Genomic DNA, 24,144 nt, shown 5'->3' on the forward strand with positions numbered 1-24,144 from the left:
GCGGATATCGCTCCGCAACATCTCATGATAACGGGCCTTCTTCATTTCCTCATCAGCCACGTACCGAGGAACGAGAAGAGCCCTCTCCCTGAACTTGGCGGTGATCTCCGCCACTGTCTCTGTAGTCTGGGTGAGGTCCTGAAACTCCCTAGCTAGCTGCTATACCTCAATAACCAGTGCAAACTCCGCCCTGAACCTGGTAGAGAAATCAGCCCAGGTCATGGCGTCCAATGCTGCATCATCTCCAATGGCATGTCCGACCTCCTCCCACCAATCCCGTGCCCTGTCCTTCAGAAGACAGGATGCCAGTCTGACCTTGTCCCCCTCGGGACATCTGCTAGTGCGGAAAGCGTTGGCCACATCCGCCAACCATCTGGTACTCGCTATGGGGTCTCGCACCCCATGATAGTCCGGAGCTCCACATGCCCTGAACTCCCTGAAAGTAAGGGTGCGCGACCCCATCATGGCCGCCACCTCGGCACGGAAGGTGCCCAATCTCTCATCCATCAGCTCTAGAATCCCCTCCTTGATCGAACCGAAGATCACAGGAGTCTGCTCTAAAATGATACGGGTAATCTCTGAAGAAAGAAACTCTCTGGTCTGCTCATCCATGTGCTCGCTCCCCGAGCCTGAACCTGATCCCTCCCCGACACCTCCACTGCCGGCTGCTGTCCTCGGACGCAAAACCACCATACTGAAACACATCATAGCAATATTAGAAAACTGAAATATCTCAAGGGATCATTGATACTACTACTAGCTTCCTGGCCTTGTCTCGGCCTTCCTTGATTCGAGTACGGATCCTCTGCTTTCAGTAGTACGGGCCCATACTACCTTCCACATCTATCCGTACTTTCCTCAAGAACCGCCTTGACTCCACCAAGTCACTTCTACTACTGCTGACCTCTGCCACTCTCATCCTAGGCTTGCCCTAGGGAAACCTCAGACTCAACACAACTAGTCCTCAGCTGCTGAAGGCCTCCTTATAATGCTAATTAGCCACCACCTGAACACCATCACATGTGACGAGGCTCAGATAATCCTTCAAGTAAAAGACTCGTCCCTATAACGGTTGGACTCAAACAAGAGCTGCGCAATAGGACCAAATCCAGCACTCTGAGATTATTCAACCCTGATCACATGTGATGTGGCGTATTCACTAAATGGCTAACTCCCACCACTCAGAGTCCCACAAAGCACAAAGCAAGCAACATTCAGATAAGGGAAACATACTCAGGCAAAACTATTCTCATAACGAGAAACTGTACTAGCATACAATGTTAAGCTCATACTATAAGGCATAACCTAAACAGGCTATCCTACTGCTGTCTACTCGATACAAGCATGCAATACTCATAAAGCTGTAACACATAAAGCAGGCACATAAGGCATCCTCCTAGATCCTTAGTTCTATACTAGCATGCTGTTCTACTGAAACTGAAACTGAACAAATAACTTGTATGGGTAATTTGGGAGTACTTACTTGAGCTCGGCTGATCGCATGCACCACACCCTTATCTCGTTTAAAAAATTTCTTTCCTTCTAAGTGCTTTCAAAATTCTTTTAAAAAAAACATTTTCCTTTTTAGAAAAATCTTTTTATTTCCCCTTAGTTTGAGTTCAGATACACCCGAAGGTGCATCCGAATCCCTCAAACCAGGGCTCTGATACCAACTTGAAACGACCCAAAAATACGACCCAAAAATTTCATTTTTCAATATAACCAAAAACCATAATCTGAGTGTCATATCATAAAAACCATACGTGATGTATCCCAACCATAATAAAAACAACACTGTGCGGAAACTGTATCCTATCCATGTCATATAAAAATCAAAAACTACATCAACTCCCAGGATAAAAGATGAAGCTGTGGTGTGTGCGATGCCATCATCCCGAGCTCTTCCCTCTGCTTGCGGAAGTACCTGAAACCAAAACTGAAACTGTAAGCACGAAGCTTAGTGAGCTCCCCCAAACTACCACATACCATACAATAACATATCAAGCACTTACTGAGGCCTTTCCCCCTCCATCGGACGAAGTCCGAAGCTGACTGACTGGGACCTTGTCCCCTACATCGGACCGAAGTCCGAAGCTAACTGACTGGGGCCTTGCCCCCTCCATCGGACCGAAGTCCGAAGCTGACTGGGACCTTGTCCCCTACATTGTACCGAAGTCCGAAGCTCACATCAGACCGGAGTCCGAAGCTAACTGGGACCTTGTCCCCTACATCGAACCGAAGTCCGAAGCTGACATCGGACCGAAGTCCGAAGCTGACTGATCATAGCATAAACATATCACTAACAAGAACACACATAATCCTGTCTGAGCCACGAAGGCATCAAACATGCTAACTACTGCATCGGATCGAAATCCGGATACTACTGCTAGCTAAACGGGCCGGCATTGTGGCCTTAGACCCGTTCCTACTGAAAGGAAACTCACCTCGTGAACTGGCTGCTGAGTGAATAGCTCTGAGGGCTAACTGCTGCTGCTCCGGTATCTCCCCGGCTACAAGTCCATAAACACACTCAATCAAATACTAAAGACTGCACTAGGTAAAATGACTCTTTTACCCTTGGTCAAAGTCAACTGTTGGTCAAGGTCAACTCTCAGACAAAGTCAACTCTCGGTCAAAGTCAACCCACAGTTGACCTGACTCGCCGAGTTGGGCCGCCAACTCGCCGAGTCCCTATTCTCACTCCTCGACCCTACTCGCTGCTACTCGTCGAGTATGGCATCGACTCGACGAGTACTCATTCGATCCAAGAACTCAGACAATCTTCATCCGACTCGCCGAGTCATATGAACAACTCGACGAGTTGTTCTTGAGCTTAAGAAGATTGCCTTGGACTCGTCGAGTTGTATGAACAACTCGCCGAGTCCCTCCATCACTAAGTCTACCCTCAAACTCGTTGAGTCCATTCCACTACTCACTGGTCCCACTCGACACCGCTCAAAAGGGAGAAATCGGGGACTCGCGACTCGACTCGCCGAGTCGTTCTTCCGACTCGCCGAGTCACCGCCATGCAACTATTCTACACTCGATTCTGCTCGAATCCAATACATACAAATGATAGATCTGAGTCCAATAAGCTGATTTACCACGTAAAGTTTCCAACTTTACGTGTACAAACACATGAACAAGGGAATAAAGGCTAAAGGATGCTTAAAAGGGGTAGATCTAGGGTTAATATGCAAAATAGACCCATAAAGGCAATAGATCTGGGCTCTACAACTCCTAAATAAACAGATCTAAAGATATCTCGGCATAATAGGGCTTCCATATCAACATAAGGCTTGAGAAAAGCATCAACTAGATCTAGAAAGGGTTTTTAAGCATAAAAAGGGAAGGGATTCTGAAGAATACCTCAAAGAGCTCTTGCTTTCCCTTGAATCTCTGCTCTACAATCCTTCTCCTTGCTCCTTTCTTCTTCTCCTTCTTCAAGCCTTCACAAATGCACACAAGATCACTAAAAACACTCAAGATCGAATTAGGGTTTTTCTCACAGCTTTAGAGGGTGAAGGAGGCGAGATTGGGGGCTATAAGGTGGCTTAAATAGTGGGCAACCCGGGGATTTAGGGTTTCTCCCAGACGGACAGACTCGCCGAGTCGCCAGCTAATCACGTGCTCGAAATCCCGACCCTACTCGGCGAGTCAGGCTATGAACTCGCCGAGTCCCTCTTGCAAAAATTCAAAATAAATACCAAGTAATTATCATACCGGAGACGGGTCGTTACAATTCTCCCCCACTTATCTCAGACTTCGTCCTCGAAGTCTGCTACGGCTGAATCTGCAAATATCTCTGGGTAATGCTCCCTCATCTCCTCCTCAGCCTCCCACGTCCATTCCGATCCCTTCCGGTACTTATAAAATATATAAGTACCCATAAATTGCAAAAAAAATATAAATAAATTTTCTACCAAATTTAAATACATCCATGAAAAATCAAGTAGAAAAAAATTATCAGATTGATATTTAAGGTAAAATAGATCAACCAAAGAGAAAAATATATATATATATATATATATATATATATATATATATATATATATATATATATATATATATACACGAGTTTATATTAGATAAAAGAAAAAGCAAAAAATATAATTTCAACCAAGTAATTACTAATGAGTTAAGTTACTTAGATCAAATTTTATGTATTATAAACTATACAATAAATATATGTTTTGTATTATTTTTATATATTAATATATGTCGGGGGCGGGTCCAGGGTCGGGGATTAAGGGTATCCCCATCCCCATCCCCATCCCCACTTTTTTATTCTGGTATTCCCCATCCCCGTCCCCATCCCCGGTCAACCTGGGGATTCCCCAGTCAAAACGGGTGCGGGTTTCGGGTTCCCCATTGGGTATGGGGCTTTTTGCCATCCCTACCAACGAGGGAGCTTTCCCTGTCCACATCTCGTGAGGAGTCTTGGCAACCTTCTTGGTGGGAACTAAGTTAAGGATATAGGTGGCAGTCTTTAAGGCATACCCCCAGAAAGCTATCGGTTACGATGTCCGACTCATCATAGAATGAACCATGTCCAACAAGGTCCGATTACGTCTCTCAGCCACACCATTCAATTGCAGCATTCTCGGAGGCGTCAATTGCGAGACAATTCCGCATTCTTTTAGATAGTCGTGAAACTCAAGACTTAGGTACTCTCCTCCTCGCTCTGACCGAAGCATCTTGATTTTCCTAACCAGCTGATTCTCCACTTCATTCTTAAAATCTTTGAACTTTTCAAAGGTTTCCGACTTTTGCTTGATTAAGTAGATATATCCATATATGCTATAATCATCCGTAAAAGTCACGTAGAAGTGGCAAGCATCCCTTGTGGTGGATCTAAATGGTCCACACACATCGGTATGTATGAGATATAACAGACCCTTACCCCTTTCACAAGTGCCAGTAAAGGGTGACTTGGTCATCTTCCCAAGTAAACAAGATTCACATGTGTCATCGTCCCTAAGGTCGAATGACTCCAACACTCCATCCTTTTGGAGTTGGGCTATGCGTTTCTTGTTGACATGGACAAGGCGACAATGCCACACTCATGTTTTGTCTAGACTAGTAGACGAATGAATATTTAAAACATCATTTCCTAAATTATCAACAACCATCACAGATTCATAAATACCATTACAAGGTAATGCATTGAAATAAAAGACACCTTTCAAATAAACATTAATAGAACCATTTCTATTATCAAAAGAATATCTGAAACCTTGTCTAAACAATCCATGAAATGAAATAATGTTTCTTGCCATATATGGCGAATAACATCAATTATTTAAATCTAGCCCTAACCCATTACTCAACACTAAATAATAAACTCTGACTTTGGTCACAGGCGACGATCTTCTGTTTCCCATAATCAGGTTCATCTTTCCATGTTCCACTTCCCTACTGCTTTTTAGGCCCTGCAAATCAGAACAAATGTGGTAACCACACCCTATATCAAGAACCCATGAAGTAGAAAATGATGAGTTATTAGATTTAATAGAATACATACCTGCGAAGGTGGGCTTAATCTTCCCATCCTTTATGTATTGCAGATACTGAGGGCAACTTCGTTTCCAGTGGCCCTTCTGGTGGCAGTAATAACACTCTGCTTCTTTGGGGTCGGAAGAGGGTTTGACCAAACCAACTTTGGTTCCACTAGAAGAGGAACCATTTTGGGCCTTACCCTTATGGTGGCTCTTACATGGAGCCTTCATCTTCTTACCCTTTCCTTGGCCAATTGCCATCACAGGAGCAACCACAATAGGGGAAGATGCAACAGATTTGTCTTTGAGGTTGCTCTTAGCAGTCTTTAACAGTCCTTGGAGCTTGCTCAAGGAGACCTTCTCCTTGTTCATGTGGTAGGTCATTCTGAACTGGTTGTAACAGGAGGGCAAGGAGTGGAGGATTATGTCGATAGCCAAATCCTCATCAAACTTAACATTAAGTTTGAGAAGACGATCAACATACCTCTGCATTTTCTACAGACGAGAGGTTAGGGATTCTCCACTCCCCATCTTAGTAGTGATCATGTTAGTAATGATCTCTGGTAAGTCGGGTGTCGATCACAGGGAACGGTGTTGACTAATTAATTTATTTACTACTAAACTAACCTAATTACTAATGAGCTAAAAAGGGGTTTTTATCTGATTTTACAAGATCAAACTAACTTAATTATTTAACAAAAACTCAATCAGTAACAAAACACTTCTGTTAGTTCGAATCCGCTTTTACTTAATGGTTATACATTAGCTAGGACTATTACTGTTGGTTACCAATTAAAGAAGTACTAGCAATTTAGTTCTAAATCTACTAATTATTAATCAATTCATGTAAATCTGTGTATGGTCACACAATAGTTAACACAGAATCAATTATTAAATAAGATTTGAGCCATGAAAGATTGATTAATCAAAACACAATTACAGTCATAATATGAGTTCTCTAACACAACTTAATTCAATGATTCAATTACTTATCTACGATTGGTTTGATCTTAGCTCTAATAAACTAGTGTTCACTATATTATTAGATATTCAAATTCATGCAGATTTGTGTTCACTAACTACACAGAACAAGAATTTAAAGCAATCAAATAATTAATTAACGCATGCTAGGTAAAATCAATCAACACAAGTGTATCACCAACAAGTAAAGTCAAGTTTAATGAATTAAAACCATGAGTTCCAGCTTCATCTAGCTAACAAAAGCAGCGAGATTTAGCTGGACATACTAACAGCTAAACAAACAAAAACTATAATCAAAGACATGTTTAAGTGTACCAATCTATAAACCAAATTATGAACTTCTTCTTCTTTGGTGTTAAAACCAGCTTCCAAATCTTCTTTTCTTCTGAATTTCGTCTCCAGGAACCCTTCTAAGCCAGCCAAAAAGTCGCTCCAATCGTAATGGGCAAAGATATTTATATTCTCTTCAAATTTACCGTTCACGTCGTGAGAATTTAAAACTCACGTCGTGAACTCGAGGTAATCGTGATCGGCAAGGATTCCTTCACTCGGATGCTTGTCTTCTAACTCTTTCTACTCACGTCGTGAACCATCACCTGTTCACGTCGTGAGTACGTCTTTTTTGGGTGTTTTTCTTGTCTTTCAAGCTTTCAACCTCCGAAGTTCCATTATTTAACGCTTTTAGTCCCTTTTCTTCAAAATGTCTTCTTTTTTGCTGCAAAATATAATTTAACCTTATAAGTACCATTATTCTATGCAAATGAACAAAATATATATAAAAATGTACTTAAATATTGCCTAAAAATATGTATAAATATGGCAATATCAATCTCATAGCGCTCTTGCCTCGCGCTCTGGTGATACCTGTCCAGCAAATCCTGATGCATTTCATACGGATACATGTCCTCATAGGACTTTTGGAGTTCGAGGTTCATGGTGGCCAGCATGATGCAATGAACTTTCATGGCATCACGCTCGTGGGCCTCAAAGGCGGCCAACTCTTCAGGAGTAGCAACATCTGGGATGATCTTTTCAAGCTTTTCATCGAGGACATATTCTTTGTCCTTGTAGCGTGTGATCATGCAAATATACCTCATCCACTCGTTGAAGTTTGACCCATCAAATGTCACCTTTTGACATAGATTCATCAATGAGAATGACCCAGAAGCGTTGTTGTTGTTGTTTGCAGACATCTGAAAAAGAAAGAAACACAGTTTGATTAGAAATGAGTCCCTAATTAAACACCCAAATGAGAAATTAGGGTTAGGACCTAACAACATTATTTAAACCTTATAAAGGGATGCCGTACTCTAAAAGTAAATAATTTGAAGGTAAGTGAATGACGATTCACTAATTCTCACCATGAAAAACGAAAAAAAAATTTAAGTTTTAAATGTATTGAAAACTCCTAGATCTTTGAGATTCATTAAACTTTTCAATGTCATGCTTAAATCTCGATACGCACTTCAAATTTGCGACTAGCATACCAAGCATCGCAAACAAGTTATGAATAACCATGCGAACCAACATGGCGCACTCAATGTCTCTATCATCTAATCAATGTGTCGGTAAACCACACACGCTACATTGATCTATGAAAAACATCAAGTCACCCTTCGCTACCAATGTCATCCCCAAATTGATGTGCCGGTTAACCACACGCGCTCCATCAACGTTTGACAAGGATGCAAAGTGTAATTCCATGGATTAGCATCATTTTCACATTTTACCCTAAAGTAACTAAGATTGAGAATTTGTAAAAACATGTAGTTACTTTGTATCTTACATTATACTTTTAATGAGGAGAGGATTGCCCTATCCTACTCGTTCGGCTAACGACCCTCCACCAGTCAAGCAAGCGGTGGGTGTGAGTGTACACCCATTAAGCGCCATTTTATAGGCATCAACCTTATACCCACCTTTTAGACCGGCTTCGTGAATGAGGCCTACTAACGGTAAGACTGACATTTTAAATTATACATATATGTATTTATTAAGCTTGTAATAATATAATAGTATAGGGTTGAATTTTAAACTTGTAAAATTCTAAGGGTTCAAAATTTAAATTATTCAAAATTAAACTTTTAATCACAAAATTTAAATTTCAAAACTTGAGGGCAAGTTTTGAACTTTTCAAAACACAAGGGCTTAAATAACAAATAATTTATATTAAACAATTAATTTCATAATTATCTATATTTGACCTAATCCTATTTTAGTCATAAGATAATTACCAAATAATTTTAAATAATCCATATTTATCATATAAACAACTAATATTCAAAAGATTTGAAATTATCTATTGTTTTGGCAGGGATAATCATTTAAATACAATAAAATTCAGATTTTATCTTCAAAAAACGATTTAGGCATTAATCCCATGACAAAACAGCAACAAAATCTCGAAATATCCTCTGCCTGACGCACAGACTCGCCGAGTCAGACCTGGACTCGCCGAATAGGGGCAACTCGCCGAGTCCAGATACTGACTCGCCGAGTAGAGTCGGGTAGAGGCAAGAAAAACGATTTTCAGCAAGCAAACAGTTAAAGCATCACATACAATTGAAACCAATCATGGATCTGATACCACTGATGGGTTTTATGCATAAGAACAATCATATGTGCTCATACAAACCCTAATGCTTGGATCTAGGTTTCTTTATTGAACATGCTTTGAATCCAAGACTTAAAACCCTTGATCTATCATATATAATTCGAAATTAACATTATGAAAACAGATCTAAGTGTTTTACCTCTTTCAAGTAGCTTGAAATCCTTGTAATCTTCTTGATCTTGAGCTTAGAGTCACAATTGTAACTCCTCTAATGGTTCACAAACCCCACAAGCAAGAAGGCAATATGAGAGAGGGTGAGAGATGCTAAAATTGGCCCTAGGGTTCTCTTGGAATCAAGTGTAGCCAATTTTCATAGCCTAGGGGTCTTATTTATACTGCAGGCTGCTAGGGTTTTAGTGTAAACCCTAACAGATAGCTTAGCCACCAAACAGCCCAAGGAACCTTCTGGAATAAGGCCTTGGACGAAAATATGATGGATCCCCATCATAATTTCGTTCCCCCTATAGTCCATTAGCTTTCCCAGCCCAAAACTCAACTATCATACATTTGACAGTTTATACCCCTTTATTTAATTAATCTCTTTTAGTCACCAAATTAATTCATATTTAATTTATGACCAATACTAATTAAATAAATGTGATTTCTCCTTTAATATATTATTCTTATAATATATTAATAAACCATAATATTCTCTCTCTCTCCTTAAATTACCTTGTCAAGTTGCTTTGGTGAAGGCAACCCAAAAGGACCATGCACAACCGGGTCAAGTACATACCAAATATAGTTACGGGCTTAGACACTAATCCAACAGAAACTTCATAGATTTTGATAGATCTACTAAAATATGGTGATATTAGTAAACAAAAACACCCCATGCAACTTATTATGAAGATGAAAGGATTAAAACATGCTAAGGATGTTTGAAACTATGTAAAATCGTGTAAAGGGCCAAAAATTGAAGTAAACAAAAAGTGAGAATCTTTTGTCAACTCACGGTTTTAAGAGGACTAAAAGAGTTATTTTTAAACGAAAATGGATCTTTATGATATTCAAGGTTTTAAGAGGGCCAAAAGTGTAAATTTTCAAAAAAATGGGCCTCAAATTGGGCCTTCACGGTTTCATGGGCTAAAACTTGTAAATTTTTGGATTTTATGATTTAATTTGCCATTTTAAACAAATTTGAGCCAAAAATGTAAAATCTCGGTTAAAAGGGCTGAAAATATAAATTTATTTAAACTTGGGCCAAAAAGTTAAATTTATACACAACTGGGCCGAAAATGTCATTTTTCATAAAATTGGGGCCAGAAGTTTTATTTCCAACAAAAGGGGGGCAAGAAATGCTATTTCGTTTAAAACAAGCCCTAAAATATAGACTTTTGGTCTTAAGGGACCTAAAGTGTCATTTTTTTTATCCAAAATGTGCCTTAATTGTGAAATTTTCGGTTTTAAGGACCAAAAATGTCTTTTTACAAAAAGTGGGCTTTTTAAGTCATTTTGGTAAACAATTGAGTTCAAATAACCAACATAATAATAAACAGACTAAATACGTCACTTACATCTTCTAATTGGGCAGGAATAGACCATACATGCTTATTGGGCCTTAGTGGCCCATTTGCATGTTTAAGTGGGCCTGGAATACTCCGTACATGTCTATTGGACCTTTATGGTCCAACCACATGCTTATTGGGCCTGGAATATACATTACATGTTATTTGGGCCTTTGTGGCCCATTTGCACGCTTAATGGGCCCAGTAGACTTAAAGCATACATAGAACATTATTCACTGTGTTTCATAGTGTAATACAATATTCGCGTAAATATAGTTAAGGTTCTTGTGAGACTCGTTCATTCATTCGTACCTACCTAGTGTACAACCTTTAGTCCTGTAGTTATAACAAGAGTCTCCTGGAGGGAGAGGGAGAGTTTGTGTATAGATCTATACGGGGTTGACAACCCCGTACCTTAGCTGTTTGCTACAGCTAGACTAGGCCAGTCTAGGGTGACAAATATCTTACCTTAAACAAGTCGACGTCTGAAAAACGTCATGACAGGCAAATTAGTTATATCAAATATCGTTATAATGACTCACAAAGAAATTAACTCCAGTGTAAATTTTACGGAATACATAAACGATTCTACAATTACATTTCTATACAAACACCAACGCACGATCTTTGGGTTTTTAATACTACAACTCTTTTACAGGTAGAAAAATATCGGATTTTTTTGGTAAAAACTTACATTATACATCACCTCTACTTACAACAGAAAACATGGGATTTTTTTGGAATACTTCCCTATTACATTTTTAAAACACACATGCTTTAATACAAGATTTGATACAAAGCGTTCAAACCATTTACTTCTTTTACAAAAAATATCGGATTTTCTGGTGTTTACTAAGTGATACAAACTTTTCATACAAATACACTTATGAACTCACCAAAATTATATATGTTGATGTTTTCAAAATAACTTGTATTCTTAGGAAATCGTTAAGCAGGTGGGCATCAAGAATATGTGGAAATCTGTTGCATTTTGATGTTACTATAAACCTTTATAATTTGGGATGTAACTCTTGTAAACAATTACAATGATGTAAACTCAGTATTGTTTTATTATTGTTCATGTGATGATGATGCTTGCCTTGTTTCTATTATATTCACTGTGATGATATTACAATATGAAGTCACCTAACCCCCGGACGATTCCGCCGTTCCAGTCCGGGGTGTGACAAATATCAAATCAACTATTCAGTCCATTAGCTTTATTATCTTCATTTACAATCTCTGGCACCCTCCCTAAAAATTCTCTTACACGTACATCACACACCATACCTTCCAATGTGACTTCTACCGTATATGAAATTATGGAGGAAATCGTTTACACCATACCCTCCTACTAGTTATATTTTCATATTGATCTTCATTTAGGAACAAGACCATTCACTAAAACACTAGAAACTTTTATTGAACATGCTAGGTATCCATGCACTCAAAGGTAGGCCATCTATCTCCAACCACACCAAACGTTCAGTTACTACAAAGTTTTTTGTTACCACCCTTTTATCCCACTAGTTTGCTTGAACTTCATACATGCACTCTGATACTTAAACTAAAGTTAAACCCATGCAACTCCAATCTAGTTAATATAAAAATCCGTAAATATCTTTCATCCATGCATAAATTATAAAGATTTGCAATAGTTTTAACCTTTCTCACTGTAACATCCCAATTTTCGAGTCCAAAAATTTTGTTTGTAATTAAGTAAATTATATATTCGTTTACTAAAAACATTGTCAATATCATATCAACCCGTAAACCATCATGAATAAGTCTAAAAATCACAACATCAAACAATAGCATAAATCAGAATACAATCCCAGAAAACTCAATGCGGAAATCAAATGTGTGTGTGTGTGTGATGCACTGCTACGCCGCCAACTCCTTCCCCTTGGATGAAGAGGTACCTGAAACCGAAACTGAAACTGCAAGCACAAAGCTTAGTGAGTTCCCCCAACATACCACATACCATACAATCACATAGCATACATACTACAGAGCAATTCTGGGGTGCCCGACCTACCCATGTCAAGCCATTCTGGGGTGTTGACTTACCCATGTCAAGCCATTATGGGGTGCTGACCTACCCATGTCAAGCCATTATGGGGTGCTGACCTACCCTTGTCAGGCCGTTATGGGGTGCCGACTACCCTCTGGTCTATCTCAACCGACATCGGGGACTATTTCACCCCCACCTCTATCATACAATAACCAAATATAATCATACGGTCAGGCATATACGGGGTACTAACCTACCCTTCGTTCCTAACGACCAAGTCAGGGAAAAGTTATCCCCTACTACTACCACTAACTCACATAGCATATCACATAAACATATCTCATAAGGATATCTCATAAACATATCACATAAGCATGCCAAGATAATTATCACAAAGACAATTATCTACCAATTACTCCTGTTGGTGGGCCGACATTGTGGCCTTGGACCCACCCCTACTGGAAGGTAACCCACCTCGATGTCGTGCAGTGTCTGAACTATCTTCGACGTACAAGTCGACTACCCTCGACTCCTCGAACCCTACACGACAATACTTCAAAGTTATTCATTTGAGTATGCAACCCTAACCGGAGTCATACCAAAACCAGGCAAAGTCAACATTGGTCAAAGTCAACACCCAGTTGACCTGACTCGCCGAGTTGGTCTACCAACTCGTCGAGTCTAGCAAGAACTCGAGAGTTCTCCTTCATTCAAACCATCGGTACCATTTTCATCCGACTCGCCGAGTTCTTCCTTGAACTCGGCAAGTTCATCTCCCTCATAAGAATGTGTCCGGTCTATGACACGCCGAGTTGTATGAACAACTCGTCGAGTCCATCTTTAAAGATTGGGAGATTGCCTTGGACTCGCCGAGTCTGTTCATACACTTGTTGAGTCCCATGATTCCCAGGTCCCTTTCCGCGTCTAAACATCTATGAGACTTTCCTCCTTAACAACTGGTCCATCCACAGAAACTTTGGTGGTCATACACTGCGACTCGCCGAGTCCCAAGAACAACTCGTCGAGTCCATCCTTGACCAACACTATACAGTCGATTTAAATGGGTATTAACACACCAAAACCATAGAACTGGCCTCCTAATGTCCATTTTACACATAAAACCCCCCTAATAGACCTGGATCTAAAGCATACACTGACTTCCAACACTTAATCCCGAATACAACCTCTCTAAGGCTTAGAAAAATGAAGGAAAAGGCCCAAAAAATCAAGATCTATAGACAAAGGTTCAGCTTCATACCTCCAATAAGCTGAAAATGAGCTCCAAACTCTGGATCTTCTTGTTTCCCCTTGGTCTCACAAGCTCCTTTCCTTTTCTCAAGCTTCACAACCCACCAAAAAGCACCAAAATGGCCTTAGAACACAAAAAACGGGTAGGGTTTCGATATGATGTCTTCTGGGAGTATAAGGGATGATGGAGGCTGAGATAAAGTGTTTAAATAGGGTGCAAACCCTCAATTTAGGGTTTTACCCAAACAACACCTGCTCGCCAAGTCAGTCTTCCGACTCGTCGAATAGGTCACTTAAACTGTCCGCAAATCTCGACTCTACTCGACGGGTTGGGCCTCCAACTCGTCAAGTCCCAGAGAAAAACACAAGAAATGATTGAATTAACTGCGTACTAGGAATTGGGTGCTACACCCACCTCACCTAGATCAAAGCTTTCAAAACCATGTATTATTAATAAGGTGGTGTTTGTTTTTTTGTTTATAAACTCTGTTAAACTCTTACATCTACTGGCGGGAAGACGTTTTAGCTCGCAGACTGTTTACTATTTCGATGAACCCAAACGTCAAAACGTTTGTAGATCCTCTTTTCCTTGAAGATTTAAAACATGCCTTTACCTAATAAAAATGTCATTCTTTTTTCTTTTCGCTTAACATCGTCATGTTCACCTATTTCTTCCCCCGAGTTTTTTGCTTGACTTTCATCTGTCTCCCTTACTCATGTTCTGCTACTTCACCTTTTGAAGACTACTGGCACCGACACTCCAGACAATTTTTGTTGCTTTGTCGATGCTCAAAACAGAAGCGAAAGCATATGTAGTGAAGGTGGGTCCTAGGATCCATCTAATTTTTTTAATGTATTATATATTATATATCAAAAATATTTGAGACCTAACTTACAAATTACGAAGGACCTACCTAATAATGTTTAGCAAAAAAAAGTGTCAAAAAGTTTGAAGCCATATTTTATATCCCAATCCATTTAAAATAGTCCAATGCCCCAATCAACTTAAAATTTAAGTAATAGGTAATAGTCCGATCCATTTAAAATTATACAAAGGAAAAAAATAACAAAAAACATCGCCTATCAACAACACCTTCGACTTCGAGACACACATGTAACATGATCACCTTTGATCTAGATAAAATAATGAAAACGACTATAGTTGAGAACTTTGAAGTTACGTTTAAATATTTGAAGGCATACGACCCGACACACCTCTATTTTTTTACTCTTTCATTTTTTCGGTTTTATTTAAAAAAAATTCGGTTCTAGATGTTTGGTATAATCTATTCTCACTTTGTTTTTTTGATTTTAGCCATGTTTGGCTAAACTAATCTTGGTTGACTTCACAACATCCCTCAGAGTTTTTCGCGTCAGCTATTTATGATTGTACTATGATGTTATTTGACATAACCGGTTTGAATGGTTTCGGAACAACTCATTTGTATGGTTTACTATTTTAAAATTGAAATTTTACTATGAACTTTTAGGACGTTACATCACCAGAACTTATTTTTGTAATTTACCACTAGATTATGTCATTAATCAACAAACTAATATCTTTGAATAACATTCTATGCATAATTACAAACATATAAATTAGACTATCATCACGCAATATATTTTGTTATATAACCAATAGATTATGTTACAAACTATCTTAAACAAGTTTAGAACAACAAACATAAATCATTGAGAACATTATTAACTCATTTATTCTATTATAGAGTAATATATTTTATATTTGAACTAATGTATTTCATTATAGAATATCTTAAGTTCATAATAAAGTTCAAAGAATTTCAACGAGGTAAAACATTAAAAAATAACATATTCTCTGATAAAATATCTTAAATCAAACAAAAGACATCAGTCATTCAGAACAACAACTTAACATTCTAAATAAACCTAGTTGCAGTAAACAAGTTCTATTAAAAAAATAAACTTGTCCAAAGTAAAAAAAAAGTTAATATAAATATGGCTACAACAAAGTTATATTAAATATTTGGTATTGAAGATTTTTAAATTATAGAATTCATTGCAAACCCTAGATACAATAAAGTTGGATCAAAGGCTAATCATAGGTAGAGTAAACAAGTAAATTGTTACAATACACAATTTCATAATAGTGCCTCATAAATCATAATCATAGAATAATTAGAATCAAAATCAAGAATAATTTAAGAGTATTTAGCAAAAAAATAAAAATAAAACTAGTGTTGATTTATCAAATACAATAACTATATCATAAAGTAATACAAGTATATGAATTAGCCTTGACTTATCAAATTAGGAAGTAAATTTTTTATTAATCAATAAAACAATATCTTAGCTCAAATTAGGAAGTAACATATAACTTATCAAAATAGAATATCTAGTAGACCAAGTTATCATTTATCAACACTATTTTACTAAATTCTTTTTTACAAGATCGTATAATTATTTAAACAAAATAATATATGAAACTAAATTAGAAAGAAATATATGAGTTATAAAATAAAAATACCTAGAATATCAAGCTATCAAAAATTGTTTTATTAATTTTTTTTACCAAATCATCTAATTAATCAAACAAAATAACATTCGGAATCAGATTAGGAAGTAACATTTGGCTTATAAATCAAATATTTAGAATATCAAGTTTTCAAACATTATTTTACTAAATTTTTACTAGATCATCTAATTAATCAAACTAAATAACATCTAAAAGCAACATCTAACTTATCAAATTAAAATATATAGAATATCAAGTTATCAAACACAAATGTACTTACTGTTTACTATATTATCTAATTAAACAGAAAAAATAACATATAATCATATATAATAACCTATTTCACAAAATTTATACTAGTAGATAATTAATCGATTTTGTGGAATTGGGTTTTATACGATTGTTATTGCTTATGTGTTATTACTAATATGAATATCAACTCCATAAATTTATTATGTTACAAACTATCTAAAATAAGTTCAGAACGATAAACATCAATCACTCATAACATTATCAATTAATTTATTCTACTATAGAGTAATATATTATGTTTTTAAACTAATGTATCCATTGTAGAGTATCTTAAGTTAACAGTAAAGTTCAAACTATTGCAACAAGCTAAAACATTAACAAATAACATATTCTCTTACAAAATATCTTAAACTAATAACAACCATTAATCATTTGGAAGAATACCCTAACAATTAAAATAAACCAAGGTGGAGAAACAAATTCTATAAAAAAAAATAAACCTACTTCAAGTTTATCATTAACTGTGACAATTGTAAAGTTATATTAAACATTTGGTATTAAAGATTATGAAAGTCTGTAATTCATTGCTAACCATAGCTATAGTAAAGTTGGATCAAAGAATAACTATAGGTGTAGTAAACAAGTAAATTCCTACAATACACAATTTCATAAAAGGCTTCATAAATCATAATCATATAATAATTAGAATCAATATCGAGAATCATGATCATAAAACAAACTAGACGAGATACTAGTGTCATCTTATCTGATTGTTGAACTATCCATTTTTATTATCAAAATCGCAATCAAGAGATCTAAAATCAGATGTATTAAAGCTTTGATTTATATCATAATGAAATCATGGTTTTCAGAATAAGAATCATAATTAGTTTCTTCAGGGTTTCTTTGAGATTTGGAAGAAAAAAAATTATTATGAACAAACTCTGAATTGATGAAAGCAAAATGTAATCACAATTCAAAAGCAGAATCTATATATGAATGTTGAAAATCAAAATGAGAATGAATCATAATTTATTCTTAGGATTTTATCGAGGATTTTTTAATAAATATTTTATAATCAAAATCGAATCGATTCAGTGATTTTCGAAAGAGTAATGTGAAGAGAATCAGAATGAGAGGAAATCAAATCATGGTAAGCTCTTCAATCACAATTGCAGATCGAGAAGAATGATGGTTTTTATTGTTTGCTGGAGGGTGAGAGTTTTCTAGTGCGTGAAGAATGAATGAATCTGTTTAACTCACAATTGCAGATCAATTAAAAACAAAGTTATGATACTACCCCTCCGTGTCTTTCATTAATCCCAAAGTTTGATAGAATTGCAAAAATCCCACCACCTCTTTATGTTTTAACTTGATTTTATCTCAATTATATCATGGTAGATTAATGTTTCATGATAGAATTGCAAAAATTCCACCGCCTCTCCCGTCGCGCTGGTATGATTGAACGTTTTGCGGCAAAAATAAATGAATGATTGATAATGATTCGTTAATTTTTAACCTTTCTTTTCTCAATTGAACTATATGTGTCTATGTAAAACGGTGACGATAAATAGCATTTTTGGCAAATAGTTTCTTATGGGGAAATAGACAATATAAATATAAGGTCCGAACATAAATATTTTATTTAAAAGTGGTTATTTTATTACATAATAACTAATAATAAACTCTGATAATTATTTCACAGTATAAAAATCTATTCGTCAAAAAAGTTATTTACCGTCTCTATTTTGCACGAGCACACATTTAGCATGTGTGTGTGTGTGTGTATATATATATATATATATATATATATATATATATATACAGAGAGAGAGAGATAGGTTCAAGTATTTAAAGTAATTATTGTGTTATTGTATGCATAAATGTGAGCCAATCAAAATTAAATGAAAAATTAAATAATTAAATAAACAAATAAGGGTAATTTAGTAATTTGCTTAATAACTTCCAAAAATAATCCCTATAATCATGGTATTGACATTTAACCTAATCTATACGGTTTAAATATCGTTCCCTCACCTTTGATCGATCCCATCATGAGGAATCTCGCAGGTGGCTAATCCGTTTCTTTCTGATCAATGGCGAAGAGGGTATCTCAGGGGACTGACGAGGCCGAAGAGGAAGATGGGAAGGAGCAACCAGGCTGCGTTCTTGCTTCTCCGTCGATAGGGTGCGAAGGAGGAAAAGGGATGCATAACAAACTCATACACCGACACAAACCTACACCCCCGCTTCTTTCGGTCGTTGCCTCTCAAGCAAGCCCTCATCGTCGTTAGCCAATATTCTCCCCTGTGAACCACCTGCTGGAGACCGTCGCACTCAACAGCTAAGGTTCGTTTTTGTCTGATTTTTCCTGTTGTCGTCCTCCCTGATGTAGATTTTTTTTACTAGCTTTCACTCTTTCTTTTTTTTCCCTGGTTTCTGTTATATTTCTTTGTTGTTCTATCAATTGATGCATAACAAATTCATAAAACAGCTCTAAAATAGAACGAAATGCGAATCTCTTAGGGTTTATGCATCAACTTCTTTCAGCTTCCAATAGGTTTTGTATGCATTGCAGATCTTCAATTCAAAGGAAAATGGAACGGAGGAAGTGACCTAAGTCGTAGTTCGCTTCCTCAATTTTTTGTTCATTACGTGAGTTTGAATTTCAAACCCCAAATTTTCTGTTATGTAACACTTTGTTCATTACGTGACTTATATTCTATAACAAATTTTGTTCATTACGTGAGTCTGAATTTCAAACCCCAAATTTTCTGTTATGTAGCACTTTGCTTGTATATATGTTTGTGTTTTAGTTTTCAATTGAACCTAGATCTTATTCTTAAGATGCTTATATGATAACTGGAACAATTTGAAGGTGTGTTGTTTGTTCAACTCTGTAACAGTTTCAAGGTGCTATCTTAGGTTATGGAACAATGTTAAACCAATGAAGTTTAATCTTCAAATGGGTTTTTTTAATTTGATTTGATTTCAATATATAGAATGGATGTTTGGGTTGATTGTCTGACAGAATTCAAAGAAATTTTGGATTTGTTTAGGTTTATTTTCTAATTCTTTTAAGGTGTAATATTTTTGATGAATTTGGAATTTGTTCTGATTGTCTAATTTTTACAGGAAATTGAAAGTTGTTTTGATGCACACCAAGCGCTCGCTAAAATGCTTAAACTGAATGGTATTTTTTTCGTTTATAGTATTCTATAAGTAAAGAATGTTTTTTCTGATAATCATGAACATATTCTGTTAGAATGCGACGAATTAATATAATTATCGGTAAATGATTTCCAATTCTATCATAATGGAATCACGAATTCCAATTATGTTGGAATGGATTATGAATATTTTCTCACTAATTTATTCATTGGATTTGTTTCCACAGAAGCTGATGCTTGAAGAACGGACCACGAAATTTGAACAATGTCTCTTAGCAACATTATTCTTTTAGAATGAATTAGTGTTATTTGTTAGATTTTGATGTTTTTTTCCCGATTTGAAAGTTTTTTAGTTTTGTTCTTTAACAATAAATGTAATTCTTAGCAATTGTTACATGTATTCTATAAGAATTAATATAATTTTTGTTTTAATTCTTCAATTGCTGGATCGAGAATTTGTTATTCTATAAGAAATATGTTCAAGAATATTTTTATTATTTTATCGTTCTAGAATATTTTTATTTTTGAACATACTCAAACATATTCTATCAGAATTTCTGAATTAAAAACCTTATAATTCATAAAATCGGATTTTTAAAATTAATAGAATCTATGATTTATTAAAATATGCAAATTTTCTTTATTAAATATATATTAATTGACTAAAATACCCTTCTAGTTAAATTAGATGGTATTTTTCGATTATTTTTAATTAAATAATATTTATTAATCATTTTCTTAAAATAAGTAAAATGATTGGCCCACATTTATGAATACAATAACACAATAATTAGTTTGAATAGAATAACCTAAGCCTATGTGTGTGTGTGTGTGTATATATATATATATATATATATATATATATATATATATATATATATAGGGTTATGATCAAATGTGAACTTCAAATATTGTATGAATGTATGACTAATTTTTGTCCATTGGATTAAAAAAAATGAAGGGTTATGATATTAGGGTACATGTTATTAACATGTGGTAACGTTTACCATATAATTGCATTTAATTAATTGTAAGAGGGGTTAAAAAGTATATATGGAAGGTGAATTTTCATAGGAACTGTAACCGTTTTTTTACAAAATACTCAAAAAACTTGAAACATACTTCATTCTTTAAGATTTGTGTTTTCTTTTTTCGCCACTTATGATATTTGATTTTTTTATTGATCATGATAACAATTAAGAATTAATTTGACTTATTTTATGTCATTATTATGCTTAAGAATTACAATCTTTTAACAATTCTTAGGGTTGATACAAAATTAAGAATCAATCTTTTTTAAAAGTATAACTTTTTATATATCATGAAAATCGTTAAGAATCGATTTATTAATTAAAACTCAATGGTTGATGATAAGAAAGATTATGAATGATATTTTTGTAAGAAATTTTTATAGAACAAAACATTAATTAGATGTCATAACTGACATTCTAAAAACATAGTTCAACATTCTTGAAGAATAAAACATTAATTCCAATTGCATAACCAAAATTTTTTAAACAGTAAAAAATATATATGTTCTTGAAGAATAAGACAGGAAATTCTTTAAGAATATCTTTATTTGTTTTGTTAATTTTTATTATTATTGGGCATTCATTCTTTTAAAAATAAAAACATTCTTAAAGTTTAAGAGTCCATATAGATATTCTATGTGAATTACACATTCTTTAAGAATAAGATTATGTATATTCTAATTAATAAGAATCATATAAAAACTAATAAAAATCATAATATAATTTGTTGATGCATTTTACAAAATTGTTAATAAATGCTAAAAGAATATACATTCTAAAAGAATGAGGTTTTTATAAAACCTAATACAAATGATAGTATAACTAGTTGTTGCATTCTGCAAAATTACAAATACATGTGGAAAGAATATACATTCTTAAAGAATGAGGGGTTTTTTTAATGTATATTCTGAAAGAATATCATAGAAACAAAGAGAATAAATATAATTACTACTGCATCTCTATAAAAATCATGTCAATGAAGACAACACTTCAAGATTAAAAAAAAACGATCCTCCTTTCTTTTCCTCTGCGATTCTCCTTTTTCATGTGTGTGTAAAAAATTCAAGAACTCAGGCTCAAAAAAAGGGATCACCTTCTTAACTGAGTCCATAGACTTTGCTAATTGCTGCTCCTCAACTATGTTAGGCTACTTGAACACAAAGAAAACTAAGTTAATTTCAAGCTAACATGAAAAAAAAAAAAAATAACAAGGCAAAACCACTAAGTTAATTTCAAGGTCATATGACTAATATGTGTATCATTCTTAAAGAATACATCACATAACAATAACACATCATTTTTTAAGAAAATATATATTACAATATAATCAAGAATATAAACTAGCAAACTAACAACCATTTTATAACAAAAAGCAATAATATATACAACATTTGTAAAGATTATACACAACCTTCTATGCTACATTCTTTAAAATTTTATAATATTTTCGAAGAATATAAAAAAATTATAATAAATAATGTATTCTTAAAGAATTTGTCATTATTCTTGAAGACTTTGTCATCGTTTTTGAAGAATATGTTTTTGTTTTTATGGGTTTCCCGTGGACACATCAAATATCAATGCTAATGCTAAAAAAATACCCGAAAAACAAACAAGGAAATTAGTTATAAAAAAAAAACAAAGGATATCACTGGTTACTAAAAAAAATCATAATGAAAACATATGATTTTCTTTATTTCATCCACTGTCTATATGGTTAATTTAAATAATTTTTGTAATTACATTAATACCTTCAAAGTATCCAAGCTCTGTACATATGGCTAAGAAAGTAATTCAACCAACAAAAAAAATGACACTTTATATTGTGTAGACGTGAAAGAAAATTTGCTCATTACACATGCCTATCTATTCCTTCGATATATCTTCTAAAAAACGAATAAATTAAACCCCCCGTATCCAATTTTTCATCAAATCCATAGGAAAACCATATAAATAAACAAGAGTACTTAAAAGAATTCTTTTACCAACATAATCGTATCAGTCTTGAAAAATTACATAAATCAAAATCATAATAAAAAAACTCACCTGATGTGTTGTTTTTAGCGATTCAAATACCAAAAATCAACAACAAAATCAGAAAACACAAACTCAGCAACTCAATTTTTTCAAAAATCAGCAAATCGAAATGTTTTTTGGAAATCAGATTAAGAAATTACCAAATCCAAATAAGAAATCTGCAACTACATTTAAAAACTATGTTCCAGTGAGAACACTTCAAGAAAGAAAAAGCAAAACATTTACTATAAATCTTTCTCAGGTAATTTTTCAGTAAGTTTGAAGTCAAGTGAATCATCTAAGCGCAAGCCGAACAGGCAAATGCCCTAAACTTCATAAGATGTGGTTATTTTGTAAAGCCCTAATCTTAAAAAAAAGGAAGAGGAAGATGCCTGATGGATATGGGTTTTATGAGCAAGAATAGCATAGCCCTAATTTCATATTGATGAGTAATTACCTTGAAGAATCAGTCCCAATTGGTAGAAATTAGAACTTTATGTGGCTGCCTAAGTGAGAAGAACATCATCATCTTCACTTCCGACCACCACCACCGCTGTCAGCAGCAACTTCGATGCACCAGAACCACCGCAAATAAAATATATTCGTTGGTGCCTTCTTTTCTTGCCACTGTCTTCCCTTTTTATCGTTCTCGTCTCTAATTTCTATTCACGAACGAACACGGCAGAAAAAGTGTGTATGTGTGGTTTTCCCTTGACCGGACTACACATTGCATTCACATCCATGATTTGGTGAAGAAGACTGCGTAGGGTTCTAAGTGAATGAACGATATACTAGTCATGCTTCTATAATTATCGGCTGTTAATTAATGTTATTTATTTAATTGATTACTAATTTACCATTTTTGAAACGAGTGGTTCACAATTAGTTATACACTCACACAATATATATATATATATATATATATATATATATATATATATATATATATATATATATATATATAGGTTCATTTAAGACCCTTGTTTTTTTTTGAGACATGAGGACTCAATTGTAACCCGTCTTTGAAGACCAAAAACAAAAAAAGAAAATTTTAAAATGCAAAATAAATGAAAATTAAAAAAAATAGTATTAATTTTGTCATTGTTTATATCCAAAATAAATAAATAAATTACCGTTTTTTATAAATATATGTGAAATATGTAACAAAATTTTACCTATAATAATATATAACATATTCTAACGATTCTATTCAATTATTAAAATATTTAACAATTCTATTTAAATATTTACGGTATAGAATATTAAAATATTCTAAAAAATCTATTTTTTTTTTTGGAAAAGGTAAGTTTTGAATGCA

This window comes from Lactuca sativa, chromosome 3 (assembly GCF_002870075.4).
Source record: "Lactuca sativa cultivar Salinas chromosome 3, Lsat_Salinas_v11, whole genome shotgun sequence".
NCBI classification, from domain to species: Eukaryota; Viridiplantae; Streptophyta; class Magnoliopsida; order Asterales; family Asteraceae; genus Lactuca; species Lactuca sativa.